Below are 27,864 nucleotides of genomic sequence, written 5' to 3'. Positions count from 1 at the left end.
AAATGTTTAACAGGTAACTGTTTAAAACCTCGGCAAATTAAATAGTCTTGGCAAAACATACATTTCGAAAAACAACCTGACCAGACATTAAATGTCAGCTTTAATCACTTAAGAGTTTCAACTCTCTGTACAACAAAATATCAGTCAGTACAAATACAAAATATTGAGTTCCCTGTTTATTACATTTATGTGTCCCTTGCTAGTACCAGCCTTACTTACAGTTTAGTTCAGTGTGATAAGCTTTAAGCCTTGCTCCGCAGTCCTCAACTAAACCTTAAATCGAAAATGAGTATGTAATCTTCTATCTTATTGTTCTACGCCCACCTTACAGCCTTTAATAGGTTCAATAAACCTTCAAAACTTGACTCAAGTATTTTTCCTTTCTTCCTCAATCAATCTTTCTCTCTTTTTCTGAAGCAGCTCTTTAATGCGTTCATAATATTTCATGTCATAATAATCCATCGCAGTGTATGGAGTGAGAGAGATTGTAATAAGGTCCCTTGAGGTTGGATTATGACAAAAGTTCAGACAGCTGAGGACAATCACTTCTCTCAAAGTGCTTCCAAGAAATGAAGTGTGCAAAAGTCAGCAGAATTAAGAAAGTGAAAAAAAGATAGCTGGAAGAGAAAAACAAGGACATTAGAAACTCCAAGAAATGAGGCCAGACCATGTGCGTCTGTGTGGGCTAATGTGTTAGCGTGCGCACACCTGTGAGTGGATATTAGCGCCCAAGGCAACACAAGAACAGTCTGTAGGAAAAGTGAGTAAATTATTGATGCAGGGAGGTACAAATGGAGTGTGCGGTGCAGTCAGAGTTAATGTAGCCTGCTGACTCTACTAAATGTCTGTCCGTGGAGTTCTTAATTATGGACACAAACACGGAGACGAGTCCATTAATGCCAAGTCGACTCACGTACCTTTGTGAAGATCTAGTTTTTAAGGTGTTGCCTAGAATAAAAAAATTATCTTATGTGTTATTGGATTTTTTTTTTACATATTTAGCCTAAGAAATAAACCCTATAAGTTCCAATATGATGTACTCCTAACATGTATGTCAATGATTAGTGACTTAAACTGACCATATTGTGTTTAGTAAGTTTATTTCAGTGATATTCAAATTAAATAAGTCAAATACCCCCCAACATTTTGGAAATAAACAATAATCAGTCATAAAATCGTGATCAACTAAAGCAAACTTATACCAACACAAAGGTGTAGGCTGATGCTTATTGAACATAGCCTTATACATTCATTATTTTGTACAAATCATTTAATCATACACTCAAAATTAAATATATAGAATAATTCAGTTTTCTTCAGTATCAGGTGCAGATAGGAGCAATCCAGCCTGTACCTATTGAGTGCCTGGCAATTGATGTCACTGACATACAGTACCAGCAGGTTTCTGTCAAACTGATGTGCTTGGGTCCAGTACATTGCCACAAATGTCACTTGAAGACTGGGTACGTGAACAGGGACAAGATCAAATCATCAGTAGAGTAATTGCCATCATGAATTCAGGAAACCGTCTGACATACAGAGCAAGGTAGCGGGAAGACAGAGGAGTCCAGCTGATGTTGAGATTATTGGACTAATTGGTCATAATCAATGGAGTCTTATGCAGAAAACGCATCAGCCAAGGAGAACCTTCCTATCAGCTTGTCCTTCCAAAGAGTCAGAGAAAAACATTATTATTATTATATGGATTTCCTGACCGATTGCATAGCGATTTTTAGTCAACCCTGATCAAAGAGCTAGGCATAGGCATCAAAAAGACATGGACTACACCTTATCATCCATGTGGAAATCCTGTTGAGCGATTCAACAGAACCCTTCTTGCAATGTTGGGAACACTTGAAGAGGGAGGCAAAGTCAAATGGAGGGATTTTGTGCAACCTCTCGTTCATACATATCATTGCACAGAAAATGACACCACAGGTTTTTCCCCCTATCAACTCATGTTTGGCCGGCAGCCAAGGCTTCCAATTGACATTGCCTTTGGTCTGAGTCCAGAGAGATCCAAACTATCTCATTCAGAGTATGTCAAGAACTTGACCAAAAATCTAACTGAAAGCTACCGTTTAGCTACTGAACATAGTCTGAAAAGTGCTTTTCAGAACAAACAGAGGTAAGACAACAAAGTAAGAGAATCTACCCTGGCAGCAGGAGATCGAGTCCTCGTAAGAAACGTCAGTTTCAGGGGGAAACATACAATTGCTGATCGCTGGAGTAAAACCACACTCTGGTTAAACAAATCCAAGACTCACCTGTCTATGTCGTGTTGCCAGAGAACACAGGAGGACCTGAAAAAGTGTTCCACAGAGACCTGCTTTTGCCCTGTGGATTTCGACCGTCTACAGTTGAACAGGTATATCCTCAAAAATCTAAAACCAGACAAGAACCAAATATCCTTTTACTTCCTGATGTTCCTGAAGCTCTCGTTGAGGTTGAAGATGAAATGTCTCACATGGAAGATGAAGTTGAGTACTACTCCCTCTACGACACACTGATGGAAGAGACAGCAGTCACACTGATGGAGAATGAACAAAGTAGCCTGATCACACAAGAGAATAGTGGATTCGGAGGAGAGCCTCACACTGAAGGAACAGCTGGAAGAGACTTTCACATGGAAGACCAATGTGTCTCTGAGAGTCAGGAAGTGGATTTGAGCTTCAATGTGTCTTCTCTCAATCCTGAAGTTCCAGCATTCCAACCCAATGGAGTTAAAGTTGAGGAAAACTGGGAAGAAATCCAAATCCAGCCCTCACCTCAGCATCAGATTGTAGGCACTGAGGAAAGTCTCCCTGACATTCCAGTGAACCTGCATGAGTTATGTAGCCAAAGTACAACCGAAAGTGGACCACAAACAGAAAATGGGGAAGAACATGCACAGCCAGGAAGTAGTGGCCCTCCTCATGAAGAGGAAACAGTACTGAGAAGATCCTCCAGAGAAAGCTGAGTTCCTGATAGGCTATACCAAACCTTAGGGAACCCCCTGGTGACAATGATGCACTCTATCTTAAGTGGGTTGGATCAGGCTTTCTCCCAAACTCTTAACTTTGACACTGTAACCTATATATGCCAGTTAACCCCTTTAACTTCTGAGATGGTGTAGGGTGCAACATGCAAGGATGCATGTAGATTTAGGGGGGGGGAGGATGTAACCCACTCGGAGCAGTGCTCGGGCAGCAGAGTCTGTATTTGAGGGATAGAGGAAGAGCAGGCCATTTGCTGAAAGTGTTGTTTAATGTTTAATAAAATGCTGGCTATGTTAATTTAATATTGTTCCTTCTATTTATTATTATCTTCTATTCCTCATTGAAAAGCAACCGTTTACATAGCAATGTTACACACGCTTAGCAGGCACTGCTGCTTTGGGTGCACTTAACAATCTGGACATCGCACACTCCCCTACTGTAATAAAGGAGTGCCAGGCCATTTGAAATCCAATAGAGAAATAGGTTGTCATTTTTCTATCAATGGAACTTTGTTGCTAGCTTTCCATTGTGAAGATGCAAATGACTTGGAGCCCCTCAACACTGGGAAAACAAAGCTTCCAACTCCTCATCATTTGTTCTGATGAGTGGGAGGTGCAAGACACAGATTCACATGAGTGAGAATAATATCCGACTCCGGAGGTGTGTTTGAGTCCCAATTCCCTGATCTGGATTAACTGTTTACAACGGTCCTTCCAATAATTCAAAAAATCTGTTTGCGCGTGGTAGCTCAGTCAAAGCTTCAATGTATTTTCGTAATGTGAACAGATACGTCGATTTGCAGTTAATCTGCCGTATACTCAGACTCATCTTCCTCCTCCAATACTCCTCCGTAGTTATTCGTCTGTACAAATATCCAAGGTGCTTATAAAGCCTTTGACAGAAAGTAGGCATGTGAGTGAATTGCTTTTTTTGGCTGACCTTCAAGTGCTGGAGGATTTTATGTGTGAAATATAGTGGGTGCAGTTTGATGATTAGCTTCAAATGTTCAAAGTGATGGGATGAACAGCTGCATAAAGTAATATTGCGTGCCGTATTACAAACTATTTATTCCTTTTGTTTATGGGTTAACACGCATTTAAGCTCAAACCTTAGTTAAAGCCCTCATTGATCTTTGAAGTAGTAGTTTGAAACCATTGTGAATTAATTAAATGTCCCATGTCATGCTTTTCTGGTTATTACCCGTCCCCTTGTGTGTTATGAAGGTTTTTATGCATGTAAACGGTCTGCAGAGTCAAAACCCTCAAAGTACACCCTGTAGCGAGTAAAACTCTAAAACAGAAAATACCTCCCCAAAACGCCTCGTTAGAGATACGTCATTGTCCATTTGATTCTTCCGGGTAAGCATGATGTCAACCGTACCCGGAATAAAATGGACCAATCCGTGGAGCCGTTACGTTACGTCCACGGAGCCGTTATGTTAAGCCCCCGCTGATTGGTCGAAATTGACCAATCCACGGACTTCCTCACACACACACTCAGTGCAGGCAGCTCTGCTGATTTCTCCTCCCTGGCTGCAGGCTGATAACAGACAGTTGGGATCGCGGCGAAATTCTCTCTGCAGACCCATTCTCACAGCGTTTATCAACCTTTTTCTTACTCAATATCAAGCCACACTTATTGTTTTTACTTCGGCTGTGACTTTGTGTGTGCTCAGGATGAGTTTGGCTGTGTTTCGCTGTGTATCGCTAAACAAGGAAACAACACCTCCACGGAGCTTAGCGCGATTCACAACGTCCCGACCAATCAGGGCACACTGTGCTCACAGGGAGGGTGGGGGCTGGAGCTACTGGAGCTACAGCGAGCCGTTAAAGGCACAGAGTGAAGTTCAGTGAATACACGTAGTTTACAGAGATGCTGTATGAGAAACCAATGTGAGTTTGGAAAATTGCACAATATAAATCTATTCTAGTAGACCTCAACAATGGAATTATGATCAGTGGAAATGGCCATGACATGGGACCTTTAAAACATTTTATTTAAAAATATATATTTTAAAGACAGGCAAATATTTGTTTCTTTTCGTCATAAATATATATGTATATATTACCACAGGTAAGCTCACTAATGATGAAATATCATTACTTTATTTTGGTGAAAAGCCACTTGCTGATTTATGTTATATTTACGTTGTTTTTGTGTTATTTAAATATCCAAATGTATCAGATATTAGGAATCACCTTTCATCATCCATCTGGTGTGATTTGGGTAGCGATCCAGAAGCTGAATCCAAATCCCGAACTGTTCATTCATGGTGGTACATAAACAAAAGCTGCATTGTCATGTTGCTCTACGTAAGCACTGTCTGCATTACTTAGCTACAATGCAAAATTGCTGAATAAACCATGTGCAAATAACATAAGAAACCCCTCTATTTTTGTCAGCCAAAGAAAAAAAGCTGGGAAATAAATAAATCACACACACGATGTTACCTCAGCATCTCATTTTGCACATGAGCTTCTTTGTGTTCCTGCTATCATTACGTGTCATTTGTTTTGAGGAAAGTGCGCAGGTAATTGCAAATGATGAGCATACTGTCAGAGTGCAGCATTTTCCTCCCAGATCCATGAGATCAGAGTAAATTCTCACTCAACAATGGCCTCATCAGGTGCATTACCTTTGTTTTTTCCCCCCCTGGGAGAACAAGATGCGTGTGGAGATGGAAGGAAAAGGGGAAATGGAAGATTATGAGGAAATAGTAGATGAGGTCTGGTTGAACGGCAGCAGTGTCTCTTAACAGTCTTCCTTCGCAGTTGGAGGCTGAATGTACAATCAGCAAATAAAAAGAAACACTAATATCATATAGCCGTAACCATTTCCAGAGGCTAATGAGAATGTATAAACCACATCATAAAATTTGATACTGTTGCTTGATGCTTAATAAAGTCAGACCAATTGCGGATAACTCAGCATTTTGCAAAGCAGCAATTCTCCAAATGAATGTGCAGTTCTAGGTTACACATCTAAGCTCTATGGGACACTGAGTCACTGAAGTAGTATTATGTAAATTACATTTATTTATTCATATATATTTATACAACAAATCTAGAACATAACACATACTCATTGAAAAATTGTATTTTTTTGTTGAATTTGTTGTATTTAAATGTATATGTTCACATATACGCATTTAATTCCTTTGGTTTGTTGGTTTTTGTCAGTTTTTTTACAGAATAACTTCTGGCCCCATTTCATAAAACTTTATGGAAAGGTGTAACAGGGGCGAAGGATGAACCCATTACGTATCAAGTGGATCTGAATTACGGGGCAGATGCACAAATTATTTTTCATTTATGGAAATGTCCTTGGCGGGGATCCATTCTCTTTCAAGGATGCTATTTTTCAGAATGTGAAAGGAAAGTCTGTTTTTTTCACACTGCCCTTGGTGCATGTGTAACTTACTGTTTGTAATAGGGTGGGGACACAGTTTAGGGCATTATTTATTATTAACTTTCACTGGAAACAAAACGACTGCAATACGTCTGCATGGAGTTGACAGAATTTTTGATCAATGTAAGACAAACTGAACCAACTCTTTACTGCATGCTGAGACGTCTGGCTCGAAGATTTATTTTTAGTTTGGAGTGAGTTTCCAAACAACGGCAGGAGGATGTTTACTTCAAAGAGACAGGGAATTTGAAAGAAAATGCTCTCCACATTTCTACACTTAGTGCACTTACAGTATCTCAGATGAAATCACTTTAATACATGTTTTATGAGAGGTTGAATTCGCACCAGACTACATTGTTCGTGTTCCACACTCAGACACAAGAAGTTACATTCGAAGAACCAATTTTTAGATTCTTGAATGTTTTCTTAGGGACAGAAATATATTTGATTATTTATTTCAGAATATAAGCATTTACCTTACATAAGAAGTCGACTAAGTCACTGTGACATTACAAAATCAGTTATGGACGACCAATTAGAAGCCTTAAAGTTGGGGTAGGTCATTCACTTCAGAAACACTTTTTGTTATATTCCAGGGAATGCTCTTAACATCCCGATAGCAATGAACACATTAAATGCTTTGACAATAAATACATACAAAAATGTCATCTGTGGAAGCCGTGGCGCTGTAAAAAGCACGACCAATCATCTGAGCCGGCCCAGCTAAAATAACTGGATGGCCTACCTGCATGTCAGCCTTCCATCTGTGCACAAACTTATCTCGTGCCCTCATTGGTCATGTATGCGTTCGTGTGTGTTGGAGGAGGGGCTCTGTAAGGAAGTCTGAAGGAAGGGGCAGATTTTGTTCGGCTGCGTAGTTTCAAATTCTAGTGCACTCAAGCTGGTTTCTCCATTCTTACCTACCCTACCTTTAAGTGTTGCTTAAACTTAAAATAAAAAAGAAACCCACATGTTTTAAAGTTTCAAGTTTAGGCAATCATTTAAAAAATGAACATCATGATGAATTGAAAGAAGTCTTGAAACAGCGAATGAGATCTTAAACTCAGCAGAAAAAGGTTTAGTGAGGTAATAAATCGAGAGAGACTCAAGGTAAATGTTTGCTAGACTTCGATAAACCAGAAGAGTCACCCTCTTTCAGATTTTAGATAGAATGGAGGTTAAAGACACTCCCGTATTTTCCAGCCCTGGAAGTTTCTGCTTGAATATAGTGTACAGTGTACGCCATGTTTATATGATAAACACCATCGATCACCTGCACCTATTGTCACAAGCTTTCTTCATCTTTACTATGCTACTCCATCATGAAATAAATGTGCATAACTGCTATTGGATGGATATGTGTCTGTGATTCATTTGAGTTGAATAGCACAATGAGACAGGCATATAATAGTCTTGAACACAGCATTTCATGACATGTGCCTAATGGGGCCAAGATGCCGGTTCACACATGCTTGCTGAGGTGCTGCTCACACGGGAACGTTTGCGTTTATGCACACAAAGTATGCGTTTTCAAAAAAGTATTCCGTTCAGACGTATACGTTTCATTTGACGTGTCTGTTCACACGAGACCGCTGGAAACGCTGGACATGCTGTATTACATATGCCGGGCCTGTAACTGGCGCTGTGACTTCCGCCATAAAATACACCAAAAGCAGCGAGTATAATAGTGGGAGGAGGTGGGGCTTTCGTTATTTTTTCAGGAAATGATCGTATAGAGGCGATTACACGGAGCCGTTGGACCCCCCAGAGCGTTTCGTTTGCAAATCTATCCACCTTGGGACCCGTTATCGTTTGTGGGGTCCGTTTCTATCGTTTTGTTCCGGCCTCGTGTAAATGAAAGGGCTATACGCAAGAGAAACTATGCAGATCCAACCCGTTTTGTTCTCGTGTAAAAGGGGTCTAAGACACACAGTGGAACACGCGAGGCTCCTGATGCCACTTTCATAAATCACACATTCCTCCTCTGGATTTAAGACTTGAGCAGATTCCAAAATCCATTTTGATTTCCACAGTGGCATGAGGTGATAAATCATTAAGCACACTCCTTTATGCATCCTCTTAAAGAGCAGCGAACACAGGCTTGTACATCTCCTGTGACTTTGCCGTCCTCCTCCGGTAAAAAAAGGAGCCTTTCTGTGCTCATTGTAGCATGATTCACCCCGGCACTTACAACCTTTTTGATGTGCATGAAACAGCTGCGTTGTACTGTAGGACAATCGAAAGCAAGACCACGTAACAGCTTTTACAGACAGCACACTTTGATTCCCTGCTTCTGAATCATGTCTTATACTTTCGCATACAAAAAGCCTTTGAAGGTTTGAAGAGAGAGCTGCTGCAATCCTTTGAGATAAAAAAAGATGGATTTATGTGAGCCTGTTGAGCAGAGGGAAAATTGAATTCATTGATGTTTTACATAGTGACTAGTGTGAGAGAACGCTGTGGTAATAGAGGTATATCAGTGAAAGGACCCTGTTTTTACTGATACAAAACAATCTATGAGACAACAAATACAGAATTACTTTCTTAGACTTGAGTAAGCTTGAAGTTTTGTGCCATCAGACTCTAAATGCTTGATTTACTAGTAGGCTACTACTTTTGTTTCTCCATCGTCATATTACAGCTGAGGAACTACAAATAGTTATTTTACGCTATCACTGCATTATGCAAACAGCTGTTTAAAAAAGAACAAATGGTATCAGAGATAGGTTGCCTATGTATTTAATCGGCTTCCAAAATAAATGTGGGCATGTTGCCATATCAAGATGTTGATGACCAGGGGCAATGGTGCTCATAAAAACACTACCACCTTTGTCCACAAGGGTCGCCATGTTCTGATAATACTTTGTTTAATTCTCCAAAAGGTGACAATTGTGACATTTCATGCACCACTACCAACATTCAAAATCTTTTTTTCCACCGCTTGCTACATCTCTGTGTGACTTGACTGACTTTTGGTACCAGATGCCTTTCTTTTCTTTGTCTTCCACTACAGATAGCTCCCTTTCGGTATTGGCAGGGTGATCAGCTGATCCCCATAGCAAAGCTGTACGAAACTGCTTATTCCTTTGGCAACCAAAACAGTTAATTGTCAAAAAATGTCATGTGTGTGGCGTCCGGTGTAGTCTGTGCAAGAGCATAACTTTAAAAACAAATCTTGATGGGGTCAGCACCAAAAGTGCATTTACAATGGACAGTAGTTAGGCAGAGAGTTCTGTTGTCTGTGATGCAACACATTCGGGCACATGGCCCTACTTACAAGTGTAAAATAAAAGACTGAATGTGTGAAAACAGCTCTTATGGCTTTGATAAATTGCCACAATTAAATAAGTACTCTTTATGAGGCTTAAAAAGGTGCTTGCAATTTCTCTGTGAAGTTAATAATCTATGATATTAATTCTGGGGCAAGTAAGGATAAAATAAATCAACTCTTTTTTTTTGCTAATATATAAAATGCAGCAGCCAAGAAGAATGAACTAAAACCATAAAATCTGATGTCATTACACCACTTTGACTTCATCCCTTTGACTATGAAGTCTGAACGTTCTTGAAAGATAAATTATTATTATTCATATGTACTTGCAGAATCATCTTTATCTTACTTCTGTTAACTACGCCATACGCATCCCATCAGTGTGCAAGTCCCAGGGTTGGAATGCAACTTTTCATTGGCAAAAGTTGTGAACAGTACTTGGTACTTTTTCTAGTGATTTGCAGGCTTATGTTGCATTTGACCTTTTTTTGGGCCCCCTCCACTTTGGACACATTTCCGGCCTGAGATGTGCTGGGCCAATCACAACCTTTTATCTAATGTGCAGTTTTTGAGACAATGACTGGGCAAAATGTAATGAAATGGACGCTATATAATATAATATAAATATAATATATTTAAGTCAAAGATTTCTGCAACAATTTGACACACTCATTTAAATTTGAATACTGTTTATTCCATTTACACTTTATACTTTTTTAAACACCCATTTTGCACCAAATCATGCCCTATGCTGCTATTGGCTGATACTTGTGTGCTGTCAGGCTATTGCAGCATCAACAGTTCAATAAAACTTGTTGTTCTATATAGTTTACTCAGAAGAATACCTTATGTAATTTTTTTTATCACTTTAACAAAACATTGCTTTTGTAAAGTAAATACTACAGCAAAAAATTAGTAAACGTTAAAGATACAAGAAGCCTCAATGATCAAGATAACATTTACATGTCTTATTCATTAATCTAGGTTTTTAAAAATGCCTGTGTTTTACCAGGAACATGTTGAATTGTTAAAAAAGATTTTGCTGTCTGCTCAGTCTGTTCATATGTCAGTCAGAGGAGCATGCCCTCCCCGGCTCAGATGGGGAGGCATGACTCTTTAGACCTCTGCCAAATCTGTTAAGTGAAGGTTCAGTGGAATTGCAGTAAAAGCAGCAGGGGTGGCTTAGGTACTTCTCAGCCCTCTCGACTAAAGTCTGATCTCAGCGAGTAAAACCTCTAACGGCGTGCAGAGAGGCGTCTAGTGATCCTGCACGGGGAGTAAGGGAGCAGAGTGCCCCCAAACCTTAATTATTCACAGCGGGGAGGCCATTGTCTCGCACTAAGGACGGAGACACAGGAACTCATCAGTAGGTGACAGTCTCTACAGGGCCTGTGGGATTCACTATCCAAGAATTTGATTTCTCCTTAAGGCCCCTCCCGCGGAAAATGTAACCTTCTGGGAAAGGCTTAATGGGGTTTTTGCTTTTGGGAGGAATCCATCACAGAGACATGACATTTACGGCACCTTTCCACTTAATAAAAGTCACAAACAAAAGCAGTCTACCGCTTTCCATGTGATCACAAAAGAGCTGGTGATCGAAGGATTTGACACAATACACGGTTCAAACAGCACTCTATTGCATTATGTATTGTGTAGCTATTTAGCCTTTGATACTGTGTCAGCATCTTTCCCAGAAATACAGGCGGACTCATAAAACCAGCATAATACAGATGTGAGAAATGTGCCTCCTCTGCGTCTTCCGTGTCGCAGGTTTGTGTGCGAAATGCTTCTCTGGCCTATTCTGCGTGGGTCTGTTTGAGGGTATTGTTGTCTATGAGGTAGGCGAGGAGACATGAATATACCTTTCATGATGCAAATACAATCAGCATCAAATAAAGCTGTTGAAAATAATTCTGAAAGTGATATGTGGAGGCGTGTGGTACAGGTTCAAACCCCACTGCAGTCAGCATGTCGTTGTCTCCCTGGGCAAGACACTTAACCCCAAATTGCTCCTGTGGGGATTGCCCACAGTATTGAGTATGTAAGTCGCTTTGGATAAAAGAGTCTAACAAGTGACATGTTATGTAATATGTGGTTGGCATGGGTGAACATCTTGCAGCTGTCATGTGGTTGCTGCCTCTTACTATAGGAATTAAGCATGGATTAAGATAAACTGGCAGTTGAACACAGCTTTATCCTACTGATGTCAATGCAAACACTGCTTATCAAATCATTTTAAACCAAAGGATTTGTAATATTTCAAAAGTAGGCTTATATTCATAATGAATGTGTGAAATATTGGAATCCTTAGTTCTCAGACTGTTTCTTCTCTTATGTCACATTTGCATTAGTTTGTGTGGAAAACATTAAGTATGACAAGTTACGTATTGGAATACAAATGTAAGCAGTTTGCAGACACACTGGTAGAAAATGACAAAATGATGTAGCCCAATGAGCCATGTCTACTGCAGTCAGTGAATTATGTATCTGGAGTATGACTTCATCTGTGTGAAAATCTAAAGTAAAGAATTAGAGAAAAAGCATTTAAAATATGAATACAATATAAAAAAAATACTGCATGCATACTGCATTGAAAATACTGATCAAACTTTTTTTGTTTTGCTTGGTGTAATTTATTTGATCAAAATCATATTTTTCCGTTTTATAAAGTATATATTTTCTTTGTCGAATATCAATTCCCAATATCATTTTCATTCTTCATTAACCTAGTGTTTTTGTGAATACTAATCACAACATTGATATTGTATGGAGCAGGGACTACAGAACTACTAAAGGGCCTAAGTCTGCCTTTAAAGTAAAATAGCAAAAATACATGTTCACCTATTGTTATCATCTCGCTACTCCCTACTAAAATAAGTGCGAAACCAAGCAATGTATAAAGAGTGCAAACATTACCGACAAGAAGTATTTTGAGAAGTATTTTGTTATTTTTTTGGCAGGCCTCACTATATGAATAACATCAAACTCCCTGCAATTACAAACTCAGAATTGTGACTTTTTCTTAGGGGCTCACCTTCCTGGAATTGTGTCTTTCTTGCTACCAAGCTCTGGGCCCACTTAGGTGAAGTGTTGATGAAAAAGGAATGTCATGTGACCTGAGTGGAGGATTCCCAGCACGGTGAGGTGTGAACCCAACCCATGTGTAGTACAAGTCAGGGGTCTGGGACTTAAGATTATACCGGGTTGCTCCTGCTGCTACAAAACCATCTGGACTTCACAGGAGCAGCATTTCTGTAGATGGAGTCACCTTTGCCAGCTAAGGTAAGGACACATGTTGTGTGTATGGGAGTAGCCAGGCTTACAGTCATAACTGCACCTGGAAAAAGAAAAATGTAGCAGAAGCAATATTCCTGTTTTGAATCAAATGAAGCTAGATCGATTTTACACTTCATTTTGTATTGTAACGGAATACATTATGAGAGTAACCCTCACAACCCTGGTCATAAGTATGCAAATTTGATACAAAACCACTATGAACCATCACATTTTCTGTTAAAAAGTAAACAAGTAAAACTCCTAAGACTCTCACACACATATACTAGTTTGCTATAATTGAGAAATAACACGTTTGCTTTTATCATGGCGCTATGACTAAGAACCAAATAATGGCTTTGAAAGAACAGGTCAATGAGTGAGAGCAAGGACGCCTACATAATACAAGTTTTTCTCTTTTCAGTTCAGCATTACCTTCACAGCTCTAAATGATATTGTATCTTACAACGTAAAGAATTAAAAGGATTTACAGCTCCAGAAAAAAGTACATTTTCGATAATCACATGTTTACTTCACCACATACAGCACATGCAGTTCAGCCTGATGTTACTCAGATATCCAGCTGTTTCATTTAGCTTTTGCACACACTATGAGTGCTACACTTATATTAAGTCTGTTTCATCTTCCTTTGACCTTCGTGGTTTTTCTTTCCCTGCCTGTCCACACTTTCCTCTTGGAATTCAAAAGAGGATTGAATCAATTGAACAAGGCTTTAGGCAATGAAAACATGTCTCTCACTTTCAATTTCCGCCATGATGTTACAGGCAGTGCATCGTCTATTATTTCAAGCCAGCGCTGTTATGTTGCTTTTCCAGAAACTACAAAGAACCTTCCCCTTTCAAAAATGTTTATCTGAAGGGTTGACTGCAATGGCTTCTATGGAGTTATTCAAAAGCTTCATTGGGATTCAATTGGTAATAAAGAAGCAAATCATAAAAGAGACTTTATTGTCTTCCACAGATGTAGGCCTATGCTGATCTAAAAATGTCTGTCTATTTTTTTTCACAGGTGACAGATTATCTTTCTGAAATATAACCTTGAAACCTAAACAAAGAAAGTAAAAGGCATTGCGTCACGCCCCATTTTCAGTAAAAACAATGACTTGGCACCAAACTACAGTACCATAAATAATAGTTTCATAATGCCTAAAATCAGCTGGCACGTACATTGCATGTCAAACAACACAAGAGATCTAGAAATAAGATTATCTTCACTTCCACTGAAGAAAAAGAACAGCTAATGAGCTTAACGTCAATCGTTGAAATTATCCGTTTTGATCATAGAATTCAAAGTAATAAATGGAGATACAGCGTTAAAATATATATATATAAAACACTGGCGGACATCAATCCGCTATTGCTTTTCATTTCACCTTATATCGACGCAAATTGTGAAATTGCATTGTACCATGAGGGAAACAAATTCACAGTTTGTTAATTCTTTCATCGGATTGGCTAAGACCTCAGAATTTATATTTATCACCAGTCAAATGACAGCAGATATGTTCTTTATGGGTTGGTCTTAGGTATTGGCTCAGTGCGGCTGCAATGTTTCTTGTAATGAAAAATAAGCTGAAAATGAAAATCTTAACATGACATTTTTCTTAATAGAAATCAGATACAGCTATCCTCAGAAAAGGTGTATTGGATATGTCATCTGTAATTAATTAGACTCCAAGCTACTGAGGTTACTTATTGGTTCTCATTGTCTTGCGCCTTGGGTATTATGAACCACCAGATGCTCTGTGCCTCTGTTAATGACCTGTGGATGCCTGGGTATAGACCCTTGAGCACAGCCTCCAAAGTGACTGATTGCTGTCAGCATGTATCCTGCAGGTGTCTCTCTTCACACACTGTCTACATTTAGACAGATCGTTGCTTCAGCAGGAAATTATCAGCTGCTAATCGTATTTCAAACATGAATCAGAAATAGTGAATGCTCTATAAGGCATACACCAGTACAGCCTATCTTCTCCAGCAGTTGCAGGAGACAGACAGTCTACCTTTTCATGCTTTCTTATCACGACGCCAAGTTGGGGCCTAACTCAATTCCCCAATTTGGAATTCTCCATGCAGTCTCAGCCACAGCTAAAATACAAGATCACAGATGATTGCAATAATGAAACACCATGAGAGGTTCACCAGCTTTCAAATTGTCTCATTTATGGTTGCCAATTCCTGCTGATTCCCCTAACACATCCTGCCATTCTCCCCTCCTAAATTTGTTCTTCTGTCCTGATGACTGAAAGGCGACATATACAAAACATACTGGGATGTCATCTTCCGTATATAGCTCCCCAATGGAGTTGTCTTGTAAACAACACGATGATGTTTACATTCTGTGTTCCCTCCAGAATGCAATGCTTTGAGGCCTTACACATACAGTAGGTTGAATGCATTTCCTTCCCATAATCACACTTGCAAAGACAATGTTTTGAATATAAATAAAGCTGCATTGTTTGTGGCCATGAATGCCAGCTGGCAGTCTTATTCTGCTTGCTATCGAATCGCTGCGGTTGGCACATTACCTCTATCAGCCATTTTGAGTGTGAAAGTTCATTTTTGACCTTGCTAAAATAAGTGTGTCTTTTGAACAGGACTGAATAAGGAGGGATATTTAAAAGCTATCTGCCAAGTTCAACTGCTATATATGTTAGAGCTCCATATTATACATAGACTAAGAAACAGAAGAAAATAGTGCAAAGCAAACACTACAACAGCCAGCAGCACTCAGCAGGGTGTGAATAACTAATGAGTACAAATATGAAATACATTTGTCATGAAAATACACACATGCTGCATCAACATTTGGACCAAGAACACCGTCCAGGAGGATTGTTGTGCCTTTTTACTGCTGTCTAACCATACTTAAGCTTTCATGTTTTTAAAATTTCTGTGGCTTACAAAATCATGCAGATTTGCAATTTTATGTGTCAAGGAGCAAGAATCTAAAAACATATTACATTGTTGTACACACTTTAGGCAAAGACACCGTTGCAGATGGCAGCAAAATGTTTTATCGCCCAGATATATTTCACCATTATATCAACATAATTCCGCTGAACATTTAAAAATAATAACTTCAAAGATACTTTCCTACAGCCCAACAGGCTCTTTATCAGGGTCTACATGTGCAGCATGTCCAATCACAGAAACATCAATAATTGTTTGATACACTGCATTTCATTTCGCCATCCCCTCCAACAGACACATTATTGGATGGCTTCTGGATTTCAATACACCCTCTGGATATACTTAACAAGCGAGCTCCATGAAGAGCACTTCTCTCTCCCGCAGATGTGTTTGGAGTTTGTTTGTATCTTGAAGCCAATTACAACACAGATCACTGGACAATTCGATAAAATTCCTTCCAAGGAAAAGGAAATCAGACTTTCCACCCTGAGGCGCGTTCCTCTGAATTTCCCTAACTTATTAAACACAGCCAAGGGAATATTTAACCTAAGAACTATTTTCACATATTCTACTAAGGAACTTGCAGGTGTTTGGAAAGGACAGCAGTTATTTTTTTATGGCCAGCAGATTTGCGCGTGCCTGAATCGTCCATTGGTTTTGAATTTGCAATTTTGCTTCTATGTTGATACTTTTTAGCAATGGGAATCATGTATGAGTGTATAATTAATTAAAACCTGTTAATGCCTGCTTACAGCTCTGTGTTGGTGTGTCTGTTAGGCTGGGAGGTTGAGCACGGTGGTATTATAATTGTAGCATTCAATTAACTTTGAGAAGAGTGGTCAGTCCCCTGTGACAGTCGGAGCTCTGCTTCTATTAAAGCAGGGGGTTTAGGCAAAGCTCCAGAGGGGATTAGACACAAGTTAAAGAGGACTAAAGGAGACTCTGCATACAATGAGTAAAGGGTGTTGGCTTTTGCTTGTCTAAATCCCTAGTGTATTGGGTCCTTATAAGTCACTACAAGGTTGGCATTTGGTAGGACTTCAAAGTCTGATTAGATTTTGATTGTAAGTTTTGCAATGCAATCAGATATGGATTTGGGCCTGTATTGATGAGATGGCAACATCAGCCACTTTATAAGTTGTACATGTTCAACTGCTTGTTACTGCAGGAAATTAAATCACCAAAGGCGTATCCATGGTTAAGATGATCAACTGTCGACACAAAGAATAAGGCTGGAAGAAAGAGTGTTTTAGTGGCTTTGATCATGGCATGGTTTAAAACAGACTGGAATTATATGGATCTCTTGGGTTAAATGACAATCGTCAGAATAAAAGTAAATATCCGCCAGCGTAATTAAAAGCTAACCAAAGCCAATTATTCACCACTTGTTTATTGAGGTATGCAAAAGAACATGTCTGAAGGCTCAACACAACACTCCTTTCAGCTAACAACAGGAAACTGATCTTCCCAATTCCAAATAGACCGAATTAGATTAAAATGAAACCTGTTCTGGTCTGATGAGTCTCGACATGACGTTGGTAGGGTCAGACATGTTAGAAACAGCATGGTTCCACTGCCCTATATCAATGATTTAAGCTGCATTCAGATGATCGGCAGTAAAAGCCATCTGCGCCGGCTGTGAAGTTGTGTCGTCTTTGCGAGAGTGCAGCCAGACTAGTCAAAAGTCCTAGCCTTGGTGTCACACACTGCTTGAAGTTACAACCCTAACCCCTAAACCGTTTTTTTTGTATCACTAAACTCTATAATCACCCAATAAGAATCCAATACATCACGTTTCAGACCTTGTTGAACATAATATGTGTGTAATACAGTTGCAGCCGACAGGAACTATGAAATACTGTAATTATAAGAACCTACATTTATGGGGAAAGTGTTTAGCATTGTGTTGAATTAAATGCAACAAAAAGCTTATGCAGTTAAAGTGCCCGAATACAGTAGCTTGAGAGAAAAAAAATATATATATATGGAATACATTACACTGGAGAAAATGTTCATAACTATTCTAATATGAGAATATGCAATGCTTAATGACAGCACAGTTAAAAAGAGGCAATCCTGTGATGTGTCTTTTTACTGTTTCGGCACTTTGGATTTCATATGAAGGATGACCTGAATCAGAGTGTTTGGATTCATATTCAGTGAACTATGTTGTACTCACAGCACTTTCAATAAACAGTTCCACATTTTAGGACAATACAAATTGATCCAATACCCACACAATGGAGTATACCTGACACACCAATTCAGTCCTCTGTCTCAATCTATATCAAAAAGGCCACTCATTTTCAGTTTTTTTGCAGATCCCCTTAGGGCTTTTTCATGGAATAGTTTCCCTTTAACTCTGACATTTCAAAGCATAAACAAGTAATCTGTTAATTAAAAGAAGGTTGAAGGATACATCAATGAAAATTGAAATTCATCCCAGCTCTACTTCAATCAAATTGATCATGCATTTTATGTGGTAAAGACCAAACTGAATGGAAAAAGCCTCTGTAACAAGCAACAGTACACGCATGGCAGAATATTAACAAGAAGTCTGTTGACACTGGATGGACAGGATTTACAACTACCTATTAAATGAGATGACTTCATAACAGGACATATCTGGGTATTCTCATATCTTAAACGTTGTCAACAAATCCTTCCTCTAAAACATCCTGTATTCAAAACTGAAATGTCTTATTCCTCTGCACCATGGACCTCCATTGTTATTCAAACTTTTCCAAACACATAACACGTTTCATGTGGAACCTAATTGCTGCAGGTCTCCCTTGAAAAAGAGATCTTTGATCTCAAGGGACAATCTGGTTAAATAAAGGTTTGAAATGAAATGAAATGACATAAGTAAAGTACTTTGATGGACTTTATTTCCTAAGCACAGTGTAAGCATACAGTGCAGTTCATTTTCAGGAAACATGCACCTATATTTATTTGACCTAATTTTAAAAGATGTTCAAATTAAAAATAATAATAAAAGCTTGCATTTTTATAGTGTCTTTCACATAAGGAGAAAAACAAACAACGAGAACACAAAATAGCAGTTGTAGTTAATTCATTATATAGTTATTGGTGAACTGGTGAGTCTTCAGGAGTTTTTTAAGTGTTTGTATTAGTAGCATTAAGAATGTCATGTAAGGGACTCAATGGAAGAGGAGAACGTGTAAACGGAGTAACACACTGTTGGTTTTGGTCTTTTCATTGGATTTGTTGGCTGTTCAAATTCTGTGGATAATTGGAGGTTTTTGTGCTGTTAATCTGATGTAGATGTATACAGCCTCAAATTAAACACAAAAGTCCGACCTTGACTTTTAAACGCTTTCTAAACTATGTTTTTTTTAAACACACCCACGGCACTTCCTGTCTTATTTGGCGGTGCTAATAAAGACAAAAAGGACTAAACATTTAACTAAAGACACCAAACTCTACACAGACATTATTTCAAGGTTGCTGTTATGCTTGATTATGTACATAATATGCATAAAGAGACCTTGGACTCTCTGGAGAATTAGTAAGGTCTTCACAAGATTCAAAACAGATGGCATGCTATTACTATTCCGCAATACATACTAAATAAGATTATCCTAAGAGGCCTATGCTTTCAGAAATCTCCTTCTGGTTTGGACAGTGAGAGCTTCTTAAGGGCTTGGATGAGTGTACTCAACAGGTGTTCTTCTGCGCTTAGTTATTTTACCATACAATATGTGATTAAGGATGAGTATTTGCTTCGACAGAGTATCTATAGAAACATGGATGATAAATCTTGTTATCTGGTAGCCATGAAAGAGAAATCATAAAAAAAAAAAAATCTTTATTTTAACAACATACATTTCCACACTGGTGTAAAGTACTGTATTTAATAAGATGTGTGCAGGAACACAAGTGGCTTTATAATACACAAAAACCTTTTTATTAAAGTTTGGGTATGAAACGTTGACTTTTCTTTGATTCATTCCTTGTTGTGAATGTTATAGATTAATTGAAGTATGTATGTCTTGAAAAAACAAGATGTATTAATGTAACATATTAAAAGGTTTGAATATGAATGTATTAGTCGGTTCTTCTTGTGTCTTGACATTGTGTTTAAATGGCAAAGAAGAATTGTAATACCCGGTTTTCTTATCATCAACAATTAAAAATACCCTCAATAACAACGTGAAACAACAAAACATAGTTGAACGGTTTTCCTATTTTTTGCTTATTACATAAGTATGTTAATCGAACAAACAACAGTAAATGATCACACAGTTGCTAACATCTGTTATGTTTATGTGTTTAATTTCCAGCATACTCATTTCCGAGTCATATCGTTTTAAATCTGTGGCACTCAATTGGATTTGAATTATGTGGTGCTTGAGGTGCTGCTTTATTTTTAAAACTTGACTGAAATGTTCCTTTTTCTGGGGAGATGTTTGATTACACATAACTGCCCTGTGATGCGTTCCTGGCTCCCTGCTTCTCAAATCCTAACATTTTTGGAGGGCGGAATTTACAATAATGGCATGTCTGTTGAATTTCTAGAAACGTAATTTAAAAAAAGGGCAAACTGTTTGAGCGAGTAGAAATATCAAATGTCAATAAAAGTATTTTATTGTTGTGTTGATACTGAATTTCAGTTTGTACAGCAGCTACACACATTGCAAAAGCATGACCTTCCACATGTGCGTGTTACATGGAATAAATCACTAATAGCTGAGCAATTTTCCCTTTGTTCTATGGGGGCTGCTACATGAAGCTGCCCGGTTGTAAAAAATCAATTCTCTCATAGGAGGGTTCCATATTTACTGTGATGTTTACAGATGAATGGATGGAAAAACAGAGCACCAGGTCTGAATTCCGAATGAAGATGAATGGATCTGTCTCGCGCTAAGAGCCGCGGGAGACTGAGGGTTTTTCTAAATGTATGCAACTACTCTACCGTATGGAATGTTGCCTGAATGAGCTGAAACACACCTTTTGCCCGGTATCATAACACACCAAATACCTGCGAAACAAGAACATTGATTAATTCCATGCCTCCGGAGTTAAAAAAACTCTTTACGGAGGTTGTTCATGGTGGAGAAAGTCTTGTGCTTGCAGCCCCAAAGAAAGAACATGAAATCTCAACTGGCCGTTTGATCTTCTCTTAAATGGCATCAACTCCAAACAGCTAATACATAAAACGTTGATCTTTTCTGCCCCAAGGCTTGGCATCAGTTAAACCCCTTGCTTGGATAAGGAACGAACCTCTGGTTTATGTTGCCTTTGGGCGTTGTCCTCTAAGCTCATTTGATATGTTCCTGATAGTGCCTTTTTTAAATTCTACAAAACAATTTCACTCGTGAATCTTGTTACACAGCGCTGCTTATTGAAAAACGATTAAACTTGAACTAACCAAAGCATGGCAAGGAAGTTTTGATCCAGCAACGTTATTTGGTTTTCAAGGGGTTACTCAAAAAAAAAGACTGCTGATGTTATCACTTCAGACGAACAGCAAGGCTCCGAAATTGAGTTTTAGTAATGAGTAGATAAAAGAGGACACAGGAGTCAAACTAGTTTTTAGGATATTCCTGAGGCAATTACAGCAGGAGTCTTTTGTTGTAAAATAAAATGGTCTGAATGAAACACAACACTGTCAGGTTTGTCAAAAAAAATAGGAGAGAGTGCTACAGATGACAGTTCAATCAAATAGTGGGTAATAGTTCATTTTATCTGTGTTGGCGTTCCTCGGGCGGTATCACGGCCAGACACCAGCCACCCCGGAAAAAATTGCGAGCACAGTTAGGGGGCCCACAACTTCAAACAGGGCCAGGATTTGAGTCAAAGATTTCAATCTGCACTGGCATTATCCCGGCCTGCAGGCACGGATCTGTTGAACTGTTCTACACGGACAGACTCCGGTCTCTGCAACACAAGCTAGATAGTTCTTTGAGTCCTTAAGATGTACTGTCAGGAACAAATCTTTAACTTCAGTTCAGTCAAAGCACTCACATCAAAGTGTTCCGTTGCTGCAATATGTATTTTATTTTGGCGGTATGTGATGCTTGGGGAAAAAACCCCAATAATCTTGGCTTGGCCTCTCCCTATGCTTTCAAAATCTGCCTACAGAGCCAGATATATACGACATTCAATTAACATGGTTTTGGCAAAACATTCAAAATTCATGTAAAAGCTAATAAAAGGAGGAAGCTTGGAAGCTAGAGAGACAAACATGTCCTTAAGCAGGCAGTGTTGCAGAGAAGATGTAATGCTTAGTGTTGGTGTATGCAAACTGAATGAGCGCCAAACATGTATAGAAACACTGAATCCTCCGAGCAATCATGAATTTAATGGAATTATAAGATATATAATAGTAATAATAATACATGGGATTTTTATAGCGCTTTTCCTAATGCTCAAAGATGCTCTACATAAAATCAGAACAGAAACAGTACAAAGGAAACAAAAAACAGTATGTTACATTCTCTACAACTAAAAAATACCTTCAGTGATTTCAAACCACATTTTCCAGCAGTTACCTATGGGACTTGTGTAATGAGCATTGGAAAGCACCCAAATGTATTACTGCCTTGAATGTACTTCCTAATGGCGATATATATTACATACTGTATATTCCCCTATGATAAACCTTCTACAATGAAACAAATTGCATTTTGCAACTTATTTTTGTTTTGTACAAGAATACACAGAGGTAAAACCTGTGAGGCAAGATCTCATTTTTGCAAGTAATTAATAACTACTGTCAGTTACACATCGGCAAGCAACAATATTGTTCTATCGATGTATTACTGTAGAGGCGAAATGAGCCGTGTGTTTGTTATTTCTGGTTTCATAGGTTAATTTATGACTTGCTGTGAATTGTTTCATTTCATTATTTAGATGAAATGAATTACATAACATTTATCCAATTTGCTTTCTTTCATTACTTATTGGGTTTATGATTTTTCACCATTTGCTGTAACAGTTCATCTGCTTGAGGGAACTATATTTTTGTGTGAAATTCAAATTGGAGGCCAGATCACAGTTCGGCCCACCTAAGGGGATTATGTGAAATGATGTGCAAAACTATCTGACTTTACCTTACTTCACCCTGCTCCCTGTTGGGTTAAACTTTGCTCTTCTGTGAGAAAGGGAGAAACCCAAAAAGGGCTGATGGGGCATGAGGACTCGGTATCTCGGATAAAATAAGAGAATTGGAGCATAATATTCAGAAATCTAAATGCAAATTGGAAAACTTTCGCTGCACAAATGTACATTACTGATGTTGGTTAGTTTGAACTTGTGTGAACTCCCAAGTGTACTGATTTAGTAGGAAGTACTCCGAGATATGTGTTTGGCAAGCCTCTGAGGGCTGGCTGGAGCACCCTGATAAGGACTGTGAGGTGAAGCAGATGTGTTGTATACTGGGATGCAGTGTGTACTATATTGTGTAGTAACTGGTTTGATATTGGTGTTTTCCCCTTCCTCACCTTTCAAAGGGTTATCTGAAGGGGCCCAGGGAGCTTTTCAGGGGTGGGTCTCAGTCAGGACAGAGAATTACATATCGCAGGCCAGAAGCAGGGGATAAACCTTTCATTCAATGGTGGTTTCCACGACTGTGTTGCGAAAAAATGAGTGGTTCTTCTACGACCATTGACAGTTTTGTTTTTAAAGGCCAGTGTTCTGCATGTCTGTTCAAAACATTGGGAGAAACAGGGCTCATGGCAAAAACAAAATTATTAGTGCATGGTGACTACACACGAATGAAAAACATTAACATTACCTTCCATTTCTGATATTTAAAAAAAAAAACAGAGGGGAAGATTTTAGTTTTTCTGTCTGAGATTTTACGGTATATCAGTTGCTCAGCCATAGGTAAGATAATTCTAGTGAATGATATACTATAGTATGTGTTGTACTAAAGTGAACACATATACTGTAGATAGATTGAGATGTCTTATGTTTGTTATTTGGATGCTTTCTCAGTTAGGCTCATACTAATCGTACAGGGGCAGGTGTCAGGTTTCAGTTAGGTGAGGTTGACAAGGTACAATTATGTTCACTGGAGTAAAGAGGAGTTGGCAGCTTGCTGGGAGGCCATATATTTCATTTGCTTCAGTTTAATTAACTTTTTTTTTTGAAATTCCCGGGGTTTAATTCTTGCCCTTCTTTTCAGCTTACTCTTTGTCAATAAAGGCCATGGATGTGTTGAGGGGAATATCAGTTTGAGACAAGCAGCGGGAAGAAAACCGTGAGAAAAGAGGAGAAATGTCAAGTAATAAAGATGATAATGAGAATTAAAAAGAAATCCAATTGGCTGGCATAGAAAACGAGGACAAATCTGGAGTTCTGACAGACAAACATGAAGTCCTACATTGGATTAAGAACAAGCCATTGTCAATCTAGATGATATAAAAATGATCTATTGATCCCAACAAACTGAGAGACGATATTTTTTTTCAAGTCAGCTGCCAGGTCATGGTTGATGCTTTTTATTCAAGCTTTCTGAGAGAAAAAATCAACATGTCAGCCAAGCATTGTCCATTAGGCAGTAATGGACTAAACAAGTCCCTTAAAATAACCTTTTTGAGCGTTTTTGTGATTTTTTTGTTGCAAAGCCCAAACCATGAAAACCAATTTTGTACTTGAGTTGCTCAATTTCAAAAACATACATTTACATATATTAGATTTTTCAGAATGTATCTTACCTACTTAGAATTTAAAAACATACTTTGCTTTAATTTTTGGTCTGTACTTCCATACGTTTTTTAACATATTGCATATTCTAAAATATAACAATCTTACACCTGCAGCAAGACAATAGGGGCAAGAGGGGGAGAGTGCTACACACAAACAAAACACAGCACATAACATTAATGTATTCGCTCCGATTTGTTTGCCCAACAAAATTGAAAGTCTTTTAAATACAGTATGTGATATCTCACATGTCTTACTCTATGCCCAAGTGCTCTTGGCAAGAGCCTTCGTGTGAAGCAAAATTACCATGGTAACAGCTCTCAATGCAGCCGTTATGTGGTTATATTGTCCATGAAGAACACTCAATTGTCCCGCATCCACTTGTTGAGCGCCAGGAAAAGAAAACGGAATAAGTGTTGCTGGCAGTGGGCTGTTGGCCTGCACCCACGGTGAGCATGCTGCTAACAGTATAATATTCTCTGTGGGACACTGTTAGAATGGAGGGGCATCAACATTTCATATAACAAAACTACCAGGGGGTATTTGAATTGTGTCCAAGTGAACTCATAAACAAGAAAGAGTGCCTTACTACATCATATTGGGTCCTCTCCTGGAATGCCAGAGTGTGGCCCTCGATAGTGGAGGAATCATTATCATAAAAAAGGGCCCTTGTCAGACAAACTGAAACATGACTTTTGACTTAAAAGACAGAGAAAGCGTGGAGAGAAAAAGAGAGACATTAAAAATATCTTCCTAGCACTCTACTGCCAGACCTTGTATTTTCAATTATCACTTATTTGCATTACACCCTCCTCCACTCGAACTGTGAGGTGTGAAATAATCATTTGTGGGAGGATTGCTGTCAATGCATGAATGTAGTATTCAATTTGAGTATTTAACTAAAGTTGTAAGAGAATTGTTGAGTGTATTTTTACCAATTTTGAAGTCTCAATATACCATTTGGATTTCAACCCCACAGATTACGTTTTTGAGAAACACAGAAATCTACTTAAATGAATATCATCTGAATCATGGCTTTAAAATGGCGGTCCACAAACCAATGGGTGACGCCATCTTTGCAATAATTTTATAAGAAAGGGTATGGATTCCACACGTTTGTCAGAACTAGGACGGTAATGCAGATTACCAAGACTGCATTTAACCACAACTGTATTGTCAGGAACGTTACAAATACCACAAATACTTGGATTCAAATGCAACGACTCAAAATTCTAAAAGGTCTTAACAAAGTACAACAACAAATCTATCTTTCAAGGGCAACATTTGGCAAAGGCAAACACATGAGACTAAATAAAACAAGATGAACTGGCACAGGAAAAGGAAAACAAGGACCGTATATCCAAGAGCTAATTGGACACAGGTGGAAACAATCAAGGGTGGGGCTGACAATGTCACTGGCGGGAAAACACACAATGGCAGGAAGTAAAGGGCTCTCAAACAAGAAGTAAAGGCAAGTACAACATAAAACAGGAATTGCCGGATGAGACTAGACATAAGTGATTGTAAGAGAACAATGATACATGACTAAACATAAAAACCTGAATCTAAACATGGACTATTAAGTAAATAAAGTAAATAAAACCTGGCAAAATGAACGGACACGATTTATTTGTTTATAGGGGCTGGGCTACCCTAGGGTACATTTAGGATTGGGGTATTACTGTATGACCAACATTAAGCAGGCTACAATTGACTTGGCAGGAGATGCAATGAAAACCATTGTCACTTTAGTCCAAACCATTCCATGTCAGCTCTTAGGAAGATGTTGTGTAGAAAGACTAAGATCACGGAACTTCCTAGCTCTGCTTGTCAACAAACAAATATAAAGCTCCTTTAAAGTGTGTCCAAAATGACCAATGTTGTTGGTTTGCTGGCAGGATTGAAAAACCTCTGCCTTGTATGCTACTGAAAGAAAAAGGAGCACCGAAGCCTGCCAGCCCTTCCTGCCACATGGATTTCACAGTTCTTGGGTGAGCAACTCCAGTCGATGCCTGATGATTGAAAAACCTTTTATTTGTACCCTCCCCTCTAACAGGCAGGTCGGTGACAGCCCTGAGAGCAGAATTTAGCAGCCAGGGGGAAAATACTTGGTTTTCCTGACATAAAAAGCATTTCTTACAAGGGCACCCAAGTCTTTTGCTATCCAGATTACTTATGTGAGGAATAAAAGGGATGGGATTTGAGAATCAAAAGGGATATCGAGTCCAATGGGATCCAAGGAGGCCCTTTGTGTCCTGCCAGGCTCCGGGTAACCTTTAATGACAGAGTACGTTTGTCTACCTCTCCACTAGCAGCAGCAGACGACTGAATCAAAGACAGCTGAATATTCAGCTCGCTGGCCTCGCTTCTGAGTACTGACCCAGAAAAGGAGCTGGTGAAAAGGACTTAGTGTAATGAGGTCACTAAATAAGTTATTGAACATGCTATCCTCAAATCTTTAGCGTAGTTCATGTCAACCCTTATACTTTACGAGTGGGGAAGCCAACTCTGTCCATTTACTGAAGAACTGCGCTTAAGAAAATGAGTTATCCATACTTTAATTGAGTATGTTTGCATTACGCTATACTGTGACTGCATTTACTTTCCAAATATTATTTACTAGCTAACTTGCTGATCTTGGTTATTGACTCAAAAACGGAAAATAAATCAACAAATATATTAAATTACGTATATGAAGTGTTGGGTGGGACAAAAACCCCACTTTACATTGCAAGTGCAACATTGAAGCGATTTAAGTCATTACGGTAATTTATTATGTGTAATTGTCCTTTCTAATGAATGTAATCAATGCTTTTAATCGCCATTTTTGATGTACATTTTGATGCAAACATGTATGTAGCCTACTATTACTTGGGTTCGATTTGGGTACGTTTTTCACCCCTCCTTCTGCTTTACCAAATATCCTAGTCCTTCTTCGACCTCTGTGTTTATACTTCAAGTGATCAAGAATATGCAGTATAACATGAGTTCACTCAGGAGAGACGTGATGTATGGAATACATGTTTATTATCGGGTCACATTATATAAATGAAACATAATGATGACAGTTTATAACAAGTGAATGAAGTGGTGTTTGGCGATTAGGCCCAGGTTTTGTAGGATGTCATTCGGGAAGGGAAGAACCGTTTCCGATGAACCCCCCTGGGTCTAGACACTGGTGGTGGTGATAAGTGGTTAGGTCCGGTTGGAAGGGAGAAGGTTGAGCTTGGCCCTGAGTTGGAAGCAGGAGGCGAAGGGGTGGAGGAGGGTTGCGCGTTGACACCTGGAAGACAGCTGATGGGAAAGGGGAGAGCATATATAGAGGGAT

This window comes from Notothenia rossii (genome assembly GCF_949606895.1).
Source record: "Notothenia rossii genome assembly, chromosome: 11".
NCBI classification, from domain to species: Eukaryota; Metazoa; Chordata; class Actinopteri; order Perciformes; family Nototheniidae; genus Notothenia; species Notothenia rossii.
This window is presented reverse-complemented; position numbering follows the sequence as displayed.